Source organism: Mustela lutreola, chromosome 3 (assembly GCF_030435805.1).
Source record: "Mustela lutreola isolate mMusLut2 chromosome 3, mMusLut2.pri, whole genome shotgun sequence".
In the NCBI taxonomy this organism is placed as follows: domain Eukaryota; kingdom Metazoa; phylum Chordata; class Mammalia; order Carnivora; family Mustelidae; genus Mustela; species Mustela lutreola.
The window spans coordinates 15,973,139-15,987,993 of record NC_081292.1 but is presented as its reverse complement, the minus strand read 5'-3'; the positions used below and the strand labels follow the sequence as shown (position 1 = coordinate 15,987,993).

At 39.1% G+C, this 14,855-nt stretch overlaps 1 long non-coding RNA gene across 1 annotated transcript in view; it reads left to right on the top strand.

Annotated features, from left to right (window-relative positions):
• Nucleotides 1-13,897, top strand: part of LOC131826427 (uncharacterized) — a 32,668-nt gene extending 18,771 nt beyond the window's left edge. Inside the window, exon 3 of the long non-coding RNA XR_009351591.1 lies at nt 12,487-13,897. This is a non-coding gene — a long non-coding RNA (uncharacterized LOC131826427). The remainder of the gene's footprint in view (nt 1-12,486) is intronic.
• The last annotated feature ends 958 nt before the right edge of the window (nt 13,898-14,855 follow it).

Here is a 14,855-nt window from a genome sequence, read left to right as displayed (position 1 = left end):
AGTGAAATAAGTCAATCAGAGAAAGACAACTCTCATATGATCTCCCTGATATGAGGAAGTGGAGATGCATCGTGGGGGTTAGGGGGGTAGGAGAAGAATAAATTAAACAAGATGGGATCGGGAGGGAGACAAACCATAAGCGACTCTTAATCTCACAAAACAAACTGAGGGTTGCTGGGGTGAGGGGGGTCAGGAAAGGGGGTGGGGTTATGGACATTGGGGAGGGTATGTGCTATGGTGAGTGCTGTGAAGTGTGTAAACCTGGCGATTCACAGACCTGTACCCGTGTGGATAAAAATACATTATATGTTTATTTTAAAAAAAGATAATACACTAAATACAGGGTTCATCAACATAAACCAAAATACTATAAATGTTAGAAGATTCATATATTTCAGTCTTCTTCCTTTGCAACTGTTTATTAACAACCTTCTCTCTGCAGCACTGTCCTGGACACCCTAGGCTCTTGGTTTCATGACCTCCTCTTTCTCCAGTGATCCTTTGCTTGTCTGCTTTTCAGCCACTTACTCTAGTGGTTATACCTGGCCTTGTCACCACAAATAAGTCAACACCCTAAAATTCAATGACAGCACTTCTTCCCTCGGTCATCACTCTCTACCCTTCAGATCACTGCAGCAGTTTGATCCTATCACAACCTCGACCACAACCTCGATCACTGACTCCACCACTTTCTCATTATTCATCCATCCTCTGGTGCTCTCCTTTCCTTTTGAATCCAGTTTAAATCCCTTCACATTATAATCACTCCTTTGGAAACACTATGAACTTGCTTGCCCCCTATCTCTCTATTCTTCTTGTTTGGCAGACTAACTCCGGCTAAACTCAAATATTGGTCAGATACCCACACCAGCTCCTGGGAAGCAACATATATTTGGAAAACATCACAGCCTTCTTCACCTGTCCCCACTACTGGGGCTTCTCTCCCTTTACAACAGATGGAGTGTTCCTGCTCTTTCTTTTTCTTTTTCTTTTTTTTTTTTTTATTTAAGTATAATTGACACACAATGTTACATTAGTTTCATGTGTACAACATAATGATTCAACAACTCCATGCATTATGCTGTGCTCACCACAAGTGTAGCTACCCTCTGTTACCATGCAACACTATTCACTACCACTGGTATATTCCCCATGCTGTACCTTCTTATTCCTGTGACTTATTCATTCCATAACTGGAAGCTTTTATCTCCCATTGTCCATTTGCCATCTGGAAACCATCAGTTCTTTGAATTCATAGGTCTGATTCTGTTTTCTGTTTGTTTATTCATTTGTTTTTTAGATTCCACATATAAGTGAAATATTATGGTATTTTTCTTTCTTTGTTGTATTTCACTTAGCATTATATGCTCCAGGTCCAACCATGTTGCTGTAAATGGCAAAATCACATAGTTTTTTAAGTGATGCATGATATTTCATTGTCTGTGAATATATTAATAAATATATATTATATGTACATAAATACACACACACACACGTATATACCACACACTTATCCCTTCATCTATCAATGGATACTTGGGCTGCTTCCCATATTTTGACTATTGTAAATAATGCTACAATAGTTTCCTGTTCATATCAGGCATATTTTGTGGATATTGCCTGCTCAGGAAGACCATTTCTAAAATTAACATCTTTAATTAACTAAATTTTTCTTGCATCTTTAAGTTCTTTCTCGGGATACTTAGCCCAAGCATAAATCATCTTTTATTATGTTTCACCTCTAAAACAGAACAAATTCTCACTTGAACACATTCATCTACAGCTACAGCCCATTTTTCTGTCTCACGTCAGGGCAGAACTTCTGGAAGAGGTATTCATGGTTTTCATCTCCACATCCTCATTTCCCATTTACTCTTTAATGCACTCAGTTAGTCCTTCATCCCTGCCCCCACTCTGCTGAAATTGCTCTTATCTGATGAATAATAGGATCTATGTTGCTAAACCCAATGTTTATTTAACTGTTCCAATTTTCTTCTAAATTTCAAAGTTATGTGAAATAGCAAACGACACCCTCAATTCTATAAGTGCTGTCTTTTTAAAAATCTTGGAAAACACTGAATTTGCTGTTTTTCTTACCCACTTACTGGCTTCCTTCTTTTGAGTCTTCCCTAAAGTTTCTTCTGCATTACCTCCCTGTGTTCCAGGCACTACTTCTAGCCGTCCTCTTTCTCATTTCAGTCTACTGTTCTCAGTCAGTCCCACAACTATAAATGCTGTGAGTATGTCTCTGACACCCAGATCTCCATATCCAGACTAACACGTCCAAATTCATGCATCTAGCTGCTCACTTGATATTTCCACTTGGATATACAATACACATCTCAAATGTGACATAAGCAAAGGACATGTGATTTTACCATTTATTCTTGATGCGACCCTAGATAAGCAGCACCAGCATGTACCCAAATCCTTGGGTCAAAATCCTAGAAGTGAAATGTGTATCACAGGTAAATCTGTAGAGGCGGAAAATAGACTAGTAGTGATTATCCATGTGTACTAGGTTGAATGATGGCCTCAGGAGTTTATAAATGTAACATTATTTGGAAAGAGGGTCTTTGCAGTTGTTATTAAATAAAGTATCTTGAAATGAGATCATCCCTGACTTCCCAAGTGGACCCTAAATCCCATGACAAGTGTCCTTATATCAGAAAGGAAGAGAGGACATGGGAGAGAGTGGACAGCATGTGAGGATAAAGACCAAGATTAGAGTGAAGCAGCCACACGTCATGGAACACCTAGAGCTGCCAGAAGCCAAAAGAGGCAAAGAAATATTTTCCTCTGGAGCCTTTGGAACTCACACAGTCCTGCCAATAACTTGATTTTAGACTTCTGGCCTCCAAAACGGAGAAGGAATAAATTTTTGTTGTTATAAACTACCAAGCGCTTGGTGATTTGTTCCATGAGCCTAGGAGCCTATTTCAGTGGGGCTGGGGAGAGAGGGGAATCGACTGCCAATTGGTGTGAGGTCTGTTTTTGGAGTGATAAAAATGGTCTAAAATTATATTGTGGTGAAGGTTGCACAACTCTGTAGTTATACTAAAAACCATGGAATTGAAGGCTTTAAATGGATGGACTTTTATTGACGTATGGCTTATATCTAAATAAGATTAAAAATAAAACCCTTTGGAGTGATCTTTTAATCTTCTCTCTTTTATTCTCACATCTAAATCCACCAGCCAATCTTTGGGCTCTCTCCCAAAATGGGTCTCAAATCCGACCACTTCTCATCATCTCCATGGCCACCATCTTAGTGCATGCCCATCATTTCTGGTCTATATAACCACAACAGCATAAATAATTTCCCTATTTCTACTCGAGCTTCATCCAAATCCATACTCCTTAAAGCAAACAAAATGGTTATCTTAGAACACAAATGTAACTCTCTTGCTTAATCTCTTCTCTGCCTGCTCCTGTGGCTTTCTTCTCCACTTAGAATAGAATCTAAACTCCTCACCAAGATCTACTGGTCCTTATATGACCTATCTGGTGTGCGTTTATATCTGAAACCTCATCTCCTTACATGCTGCTCTTTGTTCTACACTTTAGCCACACAAACATCCTTTATGATCCTGGGACAGACCAATATTGTCCCTGTCTCAAGGCTTTTGCCCCTCTGTTCCTTCTGCAAATGCAACTTTCCATGACTGTCTTTTTCCTGTAAAAACCTTTTCTGACCATCTTATATAGTATTGTCTTTCTCTCATTTACTCTCAATTATATTACTTTATTGTTTAGCAATTTTTGTTTTCTGAAATAACCTTGTTCATTTAATTGTGTATTTATTTACAGTGTATTTCACCCTGGTAAAGATAAGCTCTGTGGGAATAGGAACTTTGTTAACCTTGCTCACTGCTGTATCCGCCCTCCTATCACAGTGCCTGACAACAGAGATGTCAGAAATACTCAAAATAATGAATTACTCCCTTATTCTAGAAATGCTGTCTTTTTTGAAATCTTGGAAAACACTGGATTTGCAGTTTTTCCTACGCTCTCATTGGCTCTAATATTCAAAATAGAATAGTCTTCACCCAGAACAAGTCTGATGACCATCCCACAGTGAGAAATTGCTGGGGAACATGTCTTCCCCAAGCCCACACTGGTTAAGCAGCTGGAATGACTGAAGGGATAGTGAGGCCCATGAGTGATACAGGAGCTCATGACCTTTCATGACCTTTGATGACCTCTCCTTGGATGCAAAAACAGGTTCAGAGAGCTCTGGCCTCTTTGGGCAGCATCCCTGAACCAATTCCCATCTCTTCACATTACATCTTCCTTGTTCTTGTTCTTTTTGGTTTCCAGATTCCAGTCTCTGACTGCAAGTTTGGTGCATGCCTACCACCCAACAGTCTTGACCTTCGTAGTGTGTTGAACCATTCCTCTCACTGAGCCCAGTGCTCTGCACAATCCTCAGGGTCCTCTGAATCCCAGAGTAAGAAATTCCCTCCCCAGCTCTGGTCTCCCAGATGCCCCTGCCCCTTGCTTTCTCTGAAATCCCCCTTCTCCACCACAGAGAAATTCAGGCAATGGATATCAAGTTAACCAAGAGATAGGACAGCAGAAGCAGAAGGACAGCAGGGATTGGTGTCAGTCATAGCCCTACCATTTACTCTTTGTGTGACCTTGAGCAAATTAATGTTTCTGCGTTTTTCTTTCCTCCCTTTCAAAACTTCCAAAGCAATATATACCTTACAAGGTAGTTGAGATGATAAAGAAAGGTCTCTTTTTTTTCTGTCCAGAAGTGTTAAATCACTATATTAATATGCCTGAAACTAGTATTACTCTATATGTTAACTGGAATTTAAATTCTAATTTTTTAAAAATTAAAATATTAAAAAAAAGAAAAAGCATCTGTTGACACCTTTTTCTCTCATCCTCTTTCAGTGTTTTCTGACTCATTGAATAGTCTTATTACCATCGACCCAGTCTTATTACCATTATCAAGCCAACAACCTGGACAATCTTGTTTACAATTTCTCCAGATCTGTTTCCTGTTGTCCCAAAGCCAAGCAACTCTCATTCAAGCCCACTTCTGTCCATTGCACTGGCATTGCTCTGGTCTAGACGGTCATCTCCTACCCTGCATACAACAGTCTCCTAACCAGTCTCCTAATACCAGATCCATTCAGCAGCCATAGCCCTTCATAAAACACAAATTTAAGTATCGCATTTACTTCCTTAAAACTCATCACTGGCTTCCTATTACTATCAGAATAAGGTACTGAATTAATGAAAAATAAAATTAAGTCTAAGTGTATATTGTAAACTATAAGTGTACTATAAAAATAGCAAATTTTATTTTCTAATTTCAGCCATGTAGTTAGTACATTAGGAATCTATTTTGAGCTTATAGCAACCATCACGGTGGCTCACATCTTTGGCATGTTTGGGTTCCTGGCTATTTGATGCAAATCCAAATGGTTATGCAAATACTTACATTCCCCTTATCTTTATCCTATAGGTTTCTTTAACTGGTAAGCTCAGTGGAAAAGAGCACAGGCTCCTCGATGGCAGGGACATTCTCTGTCTCCTTCACCCTGCATCTCTTAGGCTTAGGCTGTAGGCACATACTGCACACTCATTTTCCTAATGGACAAATTAGCCAGGTCTAATAAGAGCTCAGATGAAGCACTCCTACTACCCCCAGCAAATATCCTGAGCATCTCCAATGCAGATTTGTAATATTGACAATATTTAAGTAAATAGACAGTCTTTTATAAAAAAAAAAAAGAAAGAAAAAAAGAAACCATCAGTGTGGCAGTCATCAGGGAGGAACAAATGCAAGTAAATCAATTATCTTGTTGTTTAAAAGATTAGGCTAAGTGAACCAAAAGGTCGCTTTCATTACAAAATTCCAATTCCAGGCACCTGGGTGGCTCAGTCTGGTTAAGCGCCCAACTCTTGATTTCAGCTCAAGGTCTGATCTCAGGGTCGTGAGATGAAGCCCCAGGTGAGCTCTGGGCTGGGCATGGAGCCTGCTTAAGCTTCTCTCTTTCCCTCTCCCTCTGCCCCCTCCAAAACCACTGATGAGCACTCATGTGTGCTCTCTCTCTCTCTCAAATAAAATAAATAAATAAAGTTCCAAGATTATATGTTAAGCATTTAGAATAGCAGGTCTGCAAGCTTACTAAGAAGTAATTGTGGTAGACATAAAAATGACTCCCCGAGATGTCCACATGTGAATCCCTAGGATATTACCTCACGTGGCAGAAAGAACTGAGCCAGTGTGATTAAGGATCCACGCATAGTCAGATTAACCTGGATTACCAAGGTAGGCCCAATCTAATCACAAACATCCCACAAAGGGAAAAAAGGAGTCAAGGGAGACAGAGAAAAGGAGATGTGATTCTAGAATCAATGATGTGATTGCTGGCTGGTGTCACAAGCCCACAATTGTGCACAGCATCTAGAAGCTGAAAAAGATAAGGAAGCAGATTCTCCCCTAGAGCCTCCAGAAGGCCTGAGGCCCTGTCAACACCTTGATTTTAATGCCAGAAGACCTGTTTTGGATTTCTGACCTCCAGGCCTGTAAGATAATAAATTTGTGTTGTTTTAAGCTGTTGTTTAGAGTAATTTGTTACAGCAACAATAGGAAAGTATTGCAACATTTTACTCTCAATTATCATAACTGGTTTCCTTGGTAATTTCCCCTGCAGTCTATTTTATGCATTTAAAAATTTTTTTCTGTTCTGCCACTTACTAGCTATTATGACCTACAGCAAATTATTGCCACTCTGCTTCTTCATCTACAAAATGAGAATATGAAATCCACACCCCAGGGCGGTTGTGAGAATTAAATAAGATAATTTATGTAAAGATTACAGAACACCAGGCTCATAGTAGAACCAACAAAATGTTCTTTCCATTGCCCGTCTCTCCAAGCCCTTATGATTACAGATTTCCTAATGAATTTCAAGATGATAATCAGTGTGTGACATCAGGACACTTTCCAGACCCAACCAGTGCTGTTAAATCTTAATTGGAACTGCTGCTAAAAATATCTAACACCAGTTACTTAATCTGACTTTGACCTTGAACTATTTAAGTATTGACAGTGTGTTTGGACGCCTAGTTCCAGTTTTGACTAGTATTTTCTGAATAGCTTTGGCTAGATAATTTACTGTTTCTATTTGCAACATTGCTCCCTTCCTCTTGAGTAACCTTCATTTAGACACATAAGTTCAAACATGATTTATAATTGATACAGTGATTAAGATAAAAATTAAGTGATAAGGTATTTTCCTAGAAAGGATACACAATAAATGTTATCATCTTAATGATTAAATTGTGCTTACTGAACCCCATATTCTGCCAGCATCTTAAATGGTCCCTTGTTGTTAATTAGGTACCTTTGAAATCATTATCCTTTGGGTTTCCATTTGATATCAAGGAAGTGTGACATATTAAGTAGCTGGGCTATCCAGGTGTCAAAGGTTAGTGCGTTATAAATCAATAAGTATTTATCAAATTCTTACTTTTCTATAAAATCCTTGAGGGCAGGGATCATGTGTTTTTCATTCCTCCCATTTGTGGATTTCAAATTATCTGGAACATATAAAGTTCAGTGACATGTAATCAAAACTTTAAAAGCAGGATAAGAAACCCCCAAATTACAAACAGATTATATTACAAAGGTTTCCCTTTTCTTAACATAGTTTTCTATAGAAATATGTATGGGTTTCTTTAGAAATAACTATGTAAAAAGAAATGTAACAGAAATATGTTAATAATCATGACATATTACAATGTATCCTTATAAGTAGCTATCATGTTACATATATGTGAAGTTTCCAAGCTGGTGCATAAACTCCAGTTGATCCCATAATAAATAAAGTAACCAGGCTGCTACTTTATTTTAAATATCATTAAATATATTTTAATATATGATAAGACTCTTTAAGGATTGTCACTAGGCCAGGTTTCCCTACAAAGCAAAACTCTGATTCATACCACTGCTAATTCCCCAAGCAAGATCCTGAAGCTGGATTGGGACATAGCAGAGAGAGAGAAGGCATAGGGCATTCTTATGGGTAGTATTCTGATGGCAGGAAAGGGGACTAAGAGACTTTAGTTTGCATTGTTCTGGCTCCCAGAAAATAATACTAATAATAGTCTCTGCCACAGTTAGTCTTTCTGATTTATAATGAATTTTCATGTGCAGTAGGCATTTATAACCTAGGGTCTGTGGGATGTCTAGTGGATCTGTGGAAGGAGTTCTGAAGTTCAGGAGTGACTCCTCTGAATGGTAGGCTAAGTCTAGACTATCTGCACAATTTTTTATTATTATCATTATGTTCAGTTAGCCTCTGAACACTTTTTTTAAAAGAAGATGATTCTCAAAGGGCTCTGTGACTCAAACAAATTAATAGCCCAAGAGACAAGGTCTCAGTTGTACCCATAACCACTTGGTGGGGGAAATAATATAAGCACTATTATCCCATTCAGAAGCCATTGGTAACAGATAGTGGCCCCACAAAGTCCACCGGACCAGGTGAGTGAGGGTCAAAGTGCAAAGGAGTGAGAGCAGGACAGGTGGCTGGTGAGGAAAGAACTGGAAGGAATAAAAAAGGTAGGTAGAGGGAATTCCCACAGGAAAATCTTGTGAGAAAATGGAAAGAAGAAAGGGGAGATGGAGTGTACTTGAAGGAATGAGAAAAGCCTGAAAAATAGTAAGGCTATATTTTTATCTAAGGGACACAAAAAATACCTGTAAAAGGCACTGTCACTAGCTTAAGGAGCTCATACCCTTGATGGGGCATGGAGAACTTGGGACAAACACTACAAGTTGACTAAAAATGAGTACTATTTTATGGATCCCACAGTAATGATGTCAGTGTACATAGCAGGGACCCAGTAAACATTTTTTTAAATTTTTTATTTTTTTATAAACATGTATTTTTTATCCCCAGGGGTACAGGTCTGTGAATCGCTAGGTTTACACACTTCACAGCACTCACCAAAGCACATACCCAGTAAATATTTTGTACATTTTGTACAACATTTTCATATTGATATCATGTTGTATATCATGTTGATGGTAGATACCATGAGAATAAAAATAGAATTAGTGATCAATGTGTGGTACTGTTCACTGCCATACATGGTTAGATAAAGCATGGATTAACAGAGGGAAAGCCAGAGAGCCAAGACCACTTTGGCTGTACCAGAAAAGATGGGTAATATTTTATGAGACAAAGATGCAGTCAAGGGAATGTTTAGACAAATGTTGGGGAATATAGTGATATTTTTCTGATTAAAACTCAGGGAGTGAAAGCAGGAATGGGGTCCTATGAATCAAAATTCCTCATGTGACAGGGGAGGTGCTATGCCCATTACAAGTCCAGGGCTATAGTCAGCTCTCTTGACTCCTGGACTTAGAATTTCTCCACTACTCCATGCTTCCATGTTTTAAAGTATTGAGAAATAAAGCTAGGTAGATAGGGTGGGGCCTGATTAGCAGGGCATTGTATCTGGAAATAGAGGTTTGGGTATTGAAAATCCAAGGTATGAATAGAGGAGCATCATAGAGGAGACTCTGGCCAGTGAAGGAAAACTAATCCTGGGTTTACACAATGAAGAAAGAATTAGTTCCATTCTACAATCAGTAAACACCTGATGGCTTGGCAAGCACCTAGCATCAGAATGAGAAATTTGGCATCTGGAGATTTAACGTAAACACTAAAGATAACCAGGGCACACAGCAGTGTGGCCCAGACCTTGGACAGCAGCCACTCGAGCCTAAAGGATGATGGGTGTTAGCCAAACATTCATGAGTATCAAAGACACTTCCTAGTCACAGCACAGAAAGCACGGATAGACTGGATGTCTGTGGAGTACAGAGCAATTTCACATGCTTGACACATGAGTGGAAAATTGCCCTTTAAGAAAGTCTTATTAATCATTATTTTAAACTATGTGACTCACGATTTGTTTCCCCAAGCCCTGTAAGATGCCTTGTGCCTGAGATGCCAGCTTCACAATATAGCCTTCCATAGTCGTAGAAAACATGTTTCCCACAGATAAGATTCATGTGATGGCAAATCCATCACTTTACTCATTTTTAACCATCCCTCGACATGGTTTAGAATGGTTGCAAGCTTTTCCTTGACAACAGTTACCGTGACTGAATCACGGACTTCCGTAACACATTGAAGGAAAAGGCAAAAGATCCTCAGGTCATCCTTATATTTGTTTTAAAGGCAGAGTCATCAGGATTCAAGGCGTTTTTTTCAGGAAAGATTTACATACAGTGAAAAGCACTGTACCTCAGTGTAAGTTCAGGGAGATTCCGTGAAGGCATGCCACCCAACCTACCCATGCCCCTGTAAACTACAGAACATTTCAGTCACCTCAGGAAGTTTCCTCACACCCACTCCTAACCAAATTCTACCCCACGCCAGGCAATTGGTGTTCAGACTTCTATCAGCATAAATCAGGTCTGCCTGTTCTAGTGCCTCATAAGCAGAATCGTGAATGGATACTGTTATTTGTCTGGCATTTTCAGTCAGCATACTGTTCTTCAGTATTTGTCCATGTTGCTGTATGTGCGTCAGTAGTTCTTTTTGTTTTGGGGCAGTATGTCATTGTATAAATATACCACAGTTTGTTTATCCATTCTATTGTTGATGGACATTTGGATGGTTTCCAGATTTTGGAATTATAAATAAAGTAGCTATGAACAATCTCGTACTAAGTTTTTGTGGAAATGTGATTTAATTTCTCTTGAATAAACACATAAAAGTGGTTGTATTAAGCATAGGATAGATACCTGTTTAACTTTATAAGAAGCTGCCAGTTTTCCAGAGAGATTATACCATTTTACATTTGCACCAACAACGTATGAGGATTTTGTTTCATATCCTTGTTAATGTTTGGCATTGTCGGTATTTTTCATTTAGCTATATAGTAGGTGTGTATTGGTGTCTCATTGTGATTTCAATTTGCATTTGCATGTTGAAAGTTATACTGAGGGGCACCTGGGTGGCTCAGTGGGTTAAGCTGCTGCCTTCGGCTCAGGTCATGATCTCAGGGTCCTGGGATCGAGTCCCACATGGGGCTCTCTGCTCAGCAGGGAGCCTGCTTCCCTCTCTCTCTCTCTCTCTCTGCCTGCCTCTCTGTCTACTGTGATCTCTCTCTGTCAAATAAATAAATAAAATATTAAAAAAAAGAAAAAGAAAGTTATACTGAGCACTTTTATATGTGTTTATTGCCATTTAAACATCTTTGTATATGTGTGTGATATGTCTCTTTATGTGTGTGCCAGTTTTCTGAGTGGTAGGGCATTTTGTCTTTTTATTTTTGATTTGCTAGAGAACTTTATGTGGCATTGTGAATATTTTCTTCCCATCTGTTTTTTTTTTTTTTTTTTTGATAAGCAGAAAATTTTTATTTTGGGTGTCTAATTTACCAGGTCTCTTCTTTTTTTTTTCTTTTAAAAATTATTATTTTTTTAATATTATGTTCAGTTAGCCAATAGGTTTTTTCTTCTATGGTTAGTGTTTTCTGTGTTCCAAGAAATCTTTGTCTATGCCAAGTTACAAAGATAATTGTTATGCTTTCTTCTAGAAACTTCATAACTTTAGCTTTTATGTTTAGATTGATGATCCATTTTAAGTAATTTTTTTCTGTATACATGAGGTAGAGATCAGGGTTCATTTATTTCCCACATGATCGTCCAGTTGTTGAAGCATTGCTTATTGAAAAGTCTTTCCGCTGCCCACTGAACATCCTTGGTGACTTTATCAAAAAATCAGCTAGCTTTATATGTGCCTGTATATTTCTGGACTAATTTCTGGACTCTTAATTCAGTCTCATAATCCTTTTCCCCATCCTTATATCAATTTCAAACTGTCTTTATTCTGTAGCACTACAGTAAGTGTCCAATCAAGTCCAATATTGCCTTGGCTATTCTAAGTACTCTGCATTTACGTATGAATTTTAGGACCAATCTGTCAATTTTGACCAAAGAGCCCACTGGGATTTTGACTGGGATTACACAGAACCTAAAGAAAAAGTTGGGAAGAACTGGCATTTTAGCAATATTGCACCTTCTAATTCATGAGCATCTCCCAATATTTCTAGGTCTTTAATTTCTCTCAGCAATGTCTTATAGTTTTCAGTGTGTAGTTCTTATACATTTTCCAGTATATTGATCCCTTAAGTATTTTGTTTCTGATGCAGTTAGAAATTATTTTAAATTCATATTCCATTTAGGTCCCTTTGCCTTCCCATCTTCTTAATATAACTGTCTTAAGTATTTCCTCTACATACACTGAACACTCTGTATCAGATGGCAAAATCACCCAATTTTGTTTAAGTCACCCAATGTGATTGAAGAAACTCAGGAAGAAAAAACAGTTTATGAGAAATAAGTGAGAAATCTGGTGGGTGGAGCATGTAAGGAAGCATCCTAAAGGTGGCAGACTCAGCACTGCGGCCTTTGACTTTCTCCCTTTCTTCTTCCTACAGCGGGGCTCAGTGCTCACAGATGGAGCAGACGTTTTGAAGAGCGTGAGAATGAAGACAAATGAGAAAGCCAGAAGGATCTCTGGTCCCTGAAGGCATCGTGAAGCTGCTATTCCACCCTACTCTACCTACCTCCAGATTTCTTGCTATGAGGAAAGATAAAAGCTATTTAGTTGAACTAGTATGGGGGAGAGGTGCCCTCCTGACCTAAGTTTCTGATTCTACAGCTTGGGGCAGGGCCCTGAAGCCTGCATCTTTAGGACTGGCTTCAAGTGATTCTCATGCTGGTAACCCAAGAATCATCCTCAAGGAACTCTTCTTTGGCATGTGTAAATAGGAGATTTCCTGATAACTGGACTGCAAGGGTAGCAATTGAAGTAATAAGTTACTAGGAGTATATAGATGCTTACAAATGACAGGGCGCCTAGGTGGTTCAGTTGGTTAAGCGCCTGACTCTTGATTTTGGCTCAGGTCATGGTCTCAGGGTCGTGGACTTGAGCCCTGTCTCCAGCTCCATACTCAGCCTGGAAACTGGTTGTCCCTCTCCCTCTGCTCCCCAAACTCTTGCTCTGCAATCCACACGTTCCCGAGCACTAGGTCAATGCACCCCCCCATACGAAGGTACACAAAATAACAGTTGAGTAAATGCACAAATGAATAAGTGAGCAGTGTTGAAGATAGTCTTTATTTCACAGAAGATTGTAGGTATTTGTTTCCTAGGACTGTCAGAACAAATTGTCACAAACTTGGTGACTTAAAACAATAGAGATATATTTTGTCATAGTTCCGGAGGCTGGCGGTCTAAATCAAGCTGGGCCACGCTCCCCTGGAAGGCTGTAAGGAAGAATCCTTCCTCTTCTCCTAGCTTCTGATGGCTCCAGCAAACCCTGGTGTTCCTTGGGCTATAGCCCCTTCCCTCCAGTCTTTCACTCCATCATCACATGACCTTCCCCTCTGTGTGTGTCTTGTGTCCTCTTCTCTTCTTAGAAGGACACCAGTCATTGGATTGAGCACCCACCTTGGTCCGCTATAACCTAACCTTTAACTAATTACACCTGCTAAGACTTTATTCCCAAATGAGGTTACCTTCAGGTAAATGTGAATCTGAGGGAGGACACTATTCAGACCACTACATTTTGTTTGCAGGACATTCTTCGGAATGCCTGAAAAAAAAAAAGTTTGTTTGTTTGTTTGTTTGTTTTTTGCCAATACATCTTTAACAGTTCATAGGATTTGTAACTTAATTGTATTTGCCAAAACATAACCCGGAGAACTAAAAGAAATTTGGGTGTGGTCATATAACCAATATCAATTATGGTTGAAGTATCCTGGAATACGAAGGGCAGCCAAAAAAACAGGAATAGGAAAATGCCCAAATTTTTATAAAAAAAATAAAGACAAATCCAGGAACTGATGTTTCCTGCCAACTCTGTGCATTTGTAAATGGTTGGGACCTGGTTGGTTAGTTTCCTGTATAGCCTCCTGTTCCCAAGGAACGACAAGATAGTTAGAATGCCCTTGGGTTCAGCAGTTTGCATAAATTGTTTATTAAGGGTTAGGAACACTATTACTTTGCTTATGTTAAGTAGATAAGGATCTGAGAGAGGCTTCTTGAGGGTTTTAATTAAAATAAACTGCTGACATTTAGTGGTTTCTTGCTGAACGTTCATTGTTCCATTAAATGTTCAAATACCACAGAAGCACGAGCGTTTAGCCCCACCCACTTTATTGGGGTATTAAAATTGACAAAACTGTAATTTATTTTAAGTTAACAATGTAATGCTTTGATATACATATATACGGGGAAAATTTGTTTTGAGAGAGAGAAAGCAGAAGCGGGGATGAGGGGCAGAGAGAGAAGGAGAGAGAATCTTAAAACAGACTCCATGCCCAGCACGGAACCTGACATGGGGCTCGATCTCACAACCCCAGAATCAAGACCTGAGCCAAAAACCATGAGTCAGACACTTAACCAACTGAGCCAGCCAGACACCCAGGGCAATGTTCACCACAGTCAAGTTGACTAACACACCCATCACGTCACATAGTTACTTTTTCTTTTGGTGAAAATGCTTAAGATCTACTCCGCTATTTTTAAGTGTATAAAACAGTATATTAACTCTGGTCACCATACTGTACACTAGATTCTCAGAGCCTGTTTATCCTGTAACTGAAAGTTGATGCCGTCTAACCCACATCTCCTTCAGCCCCCGGCCCTCATCAGCCATCTTTCTTTTCTCCATTTCTATGAGTTCAGACTTTTTGTTTGCTTGCTTAGATTCCACCTGGGAGATCACAGAATATTTGACTTTATCTGACTTACTTCCCTGAGCAAAATGCCCTCTAGTTTCATTCACGTGGTTGCAAGTAGC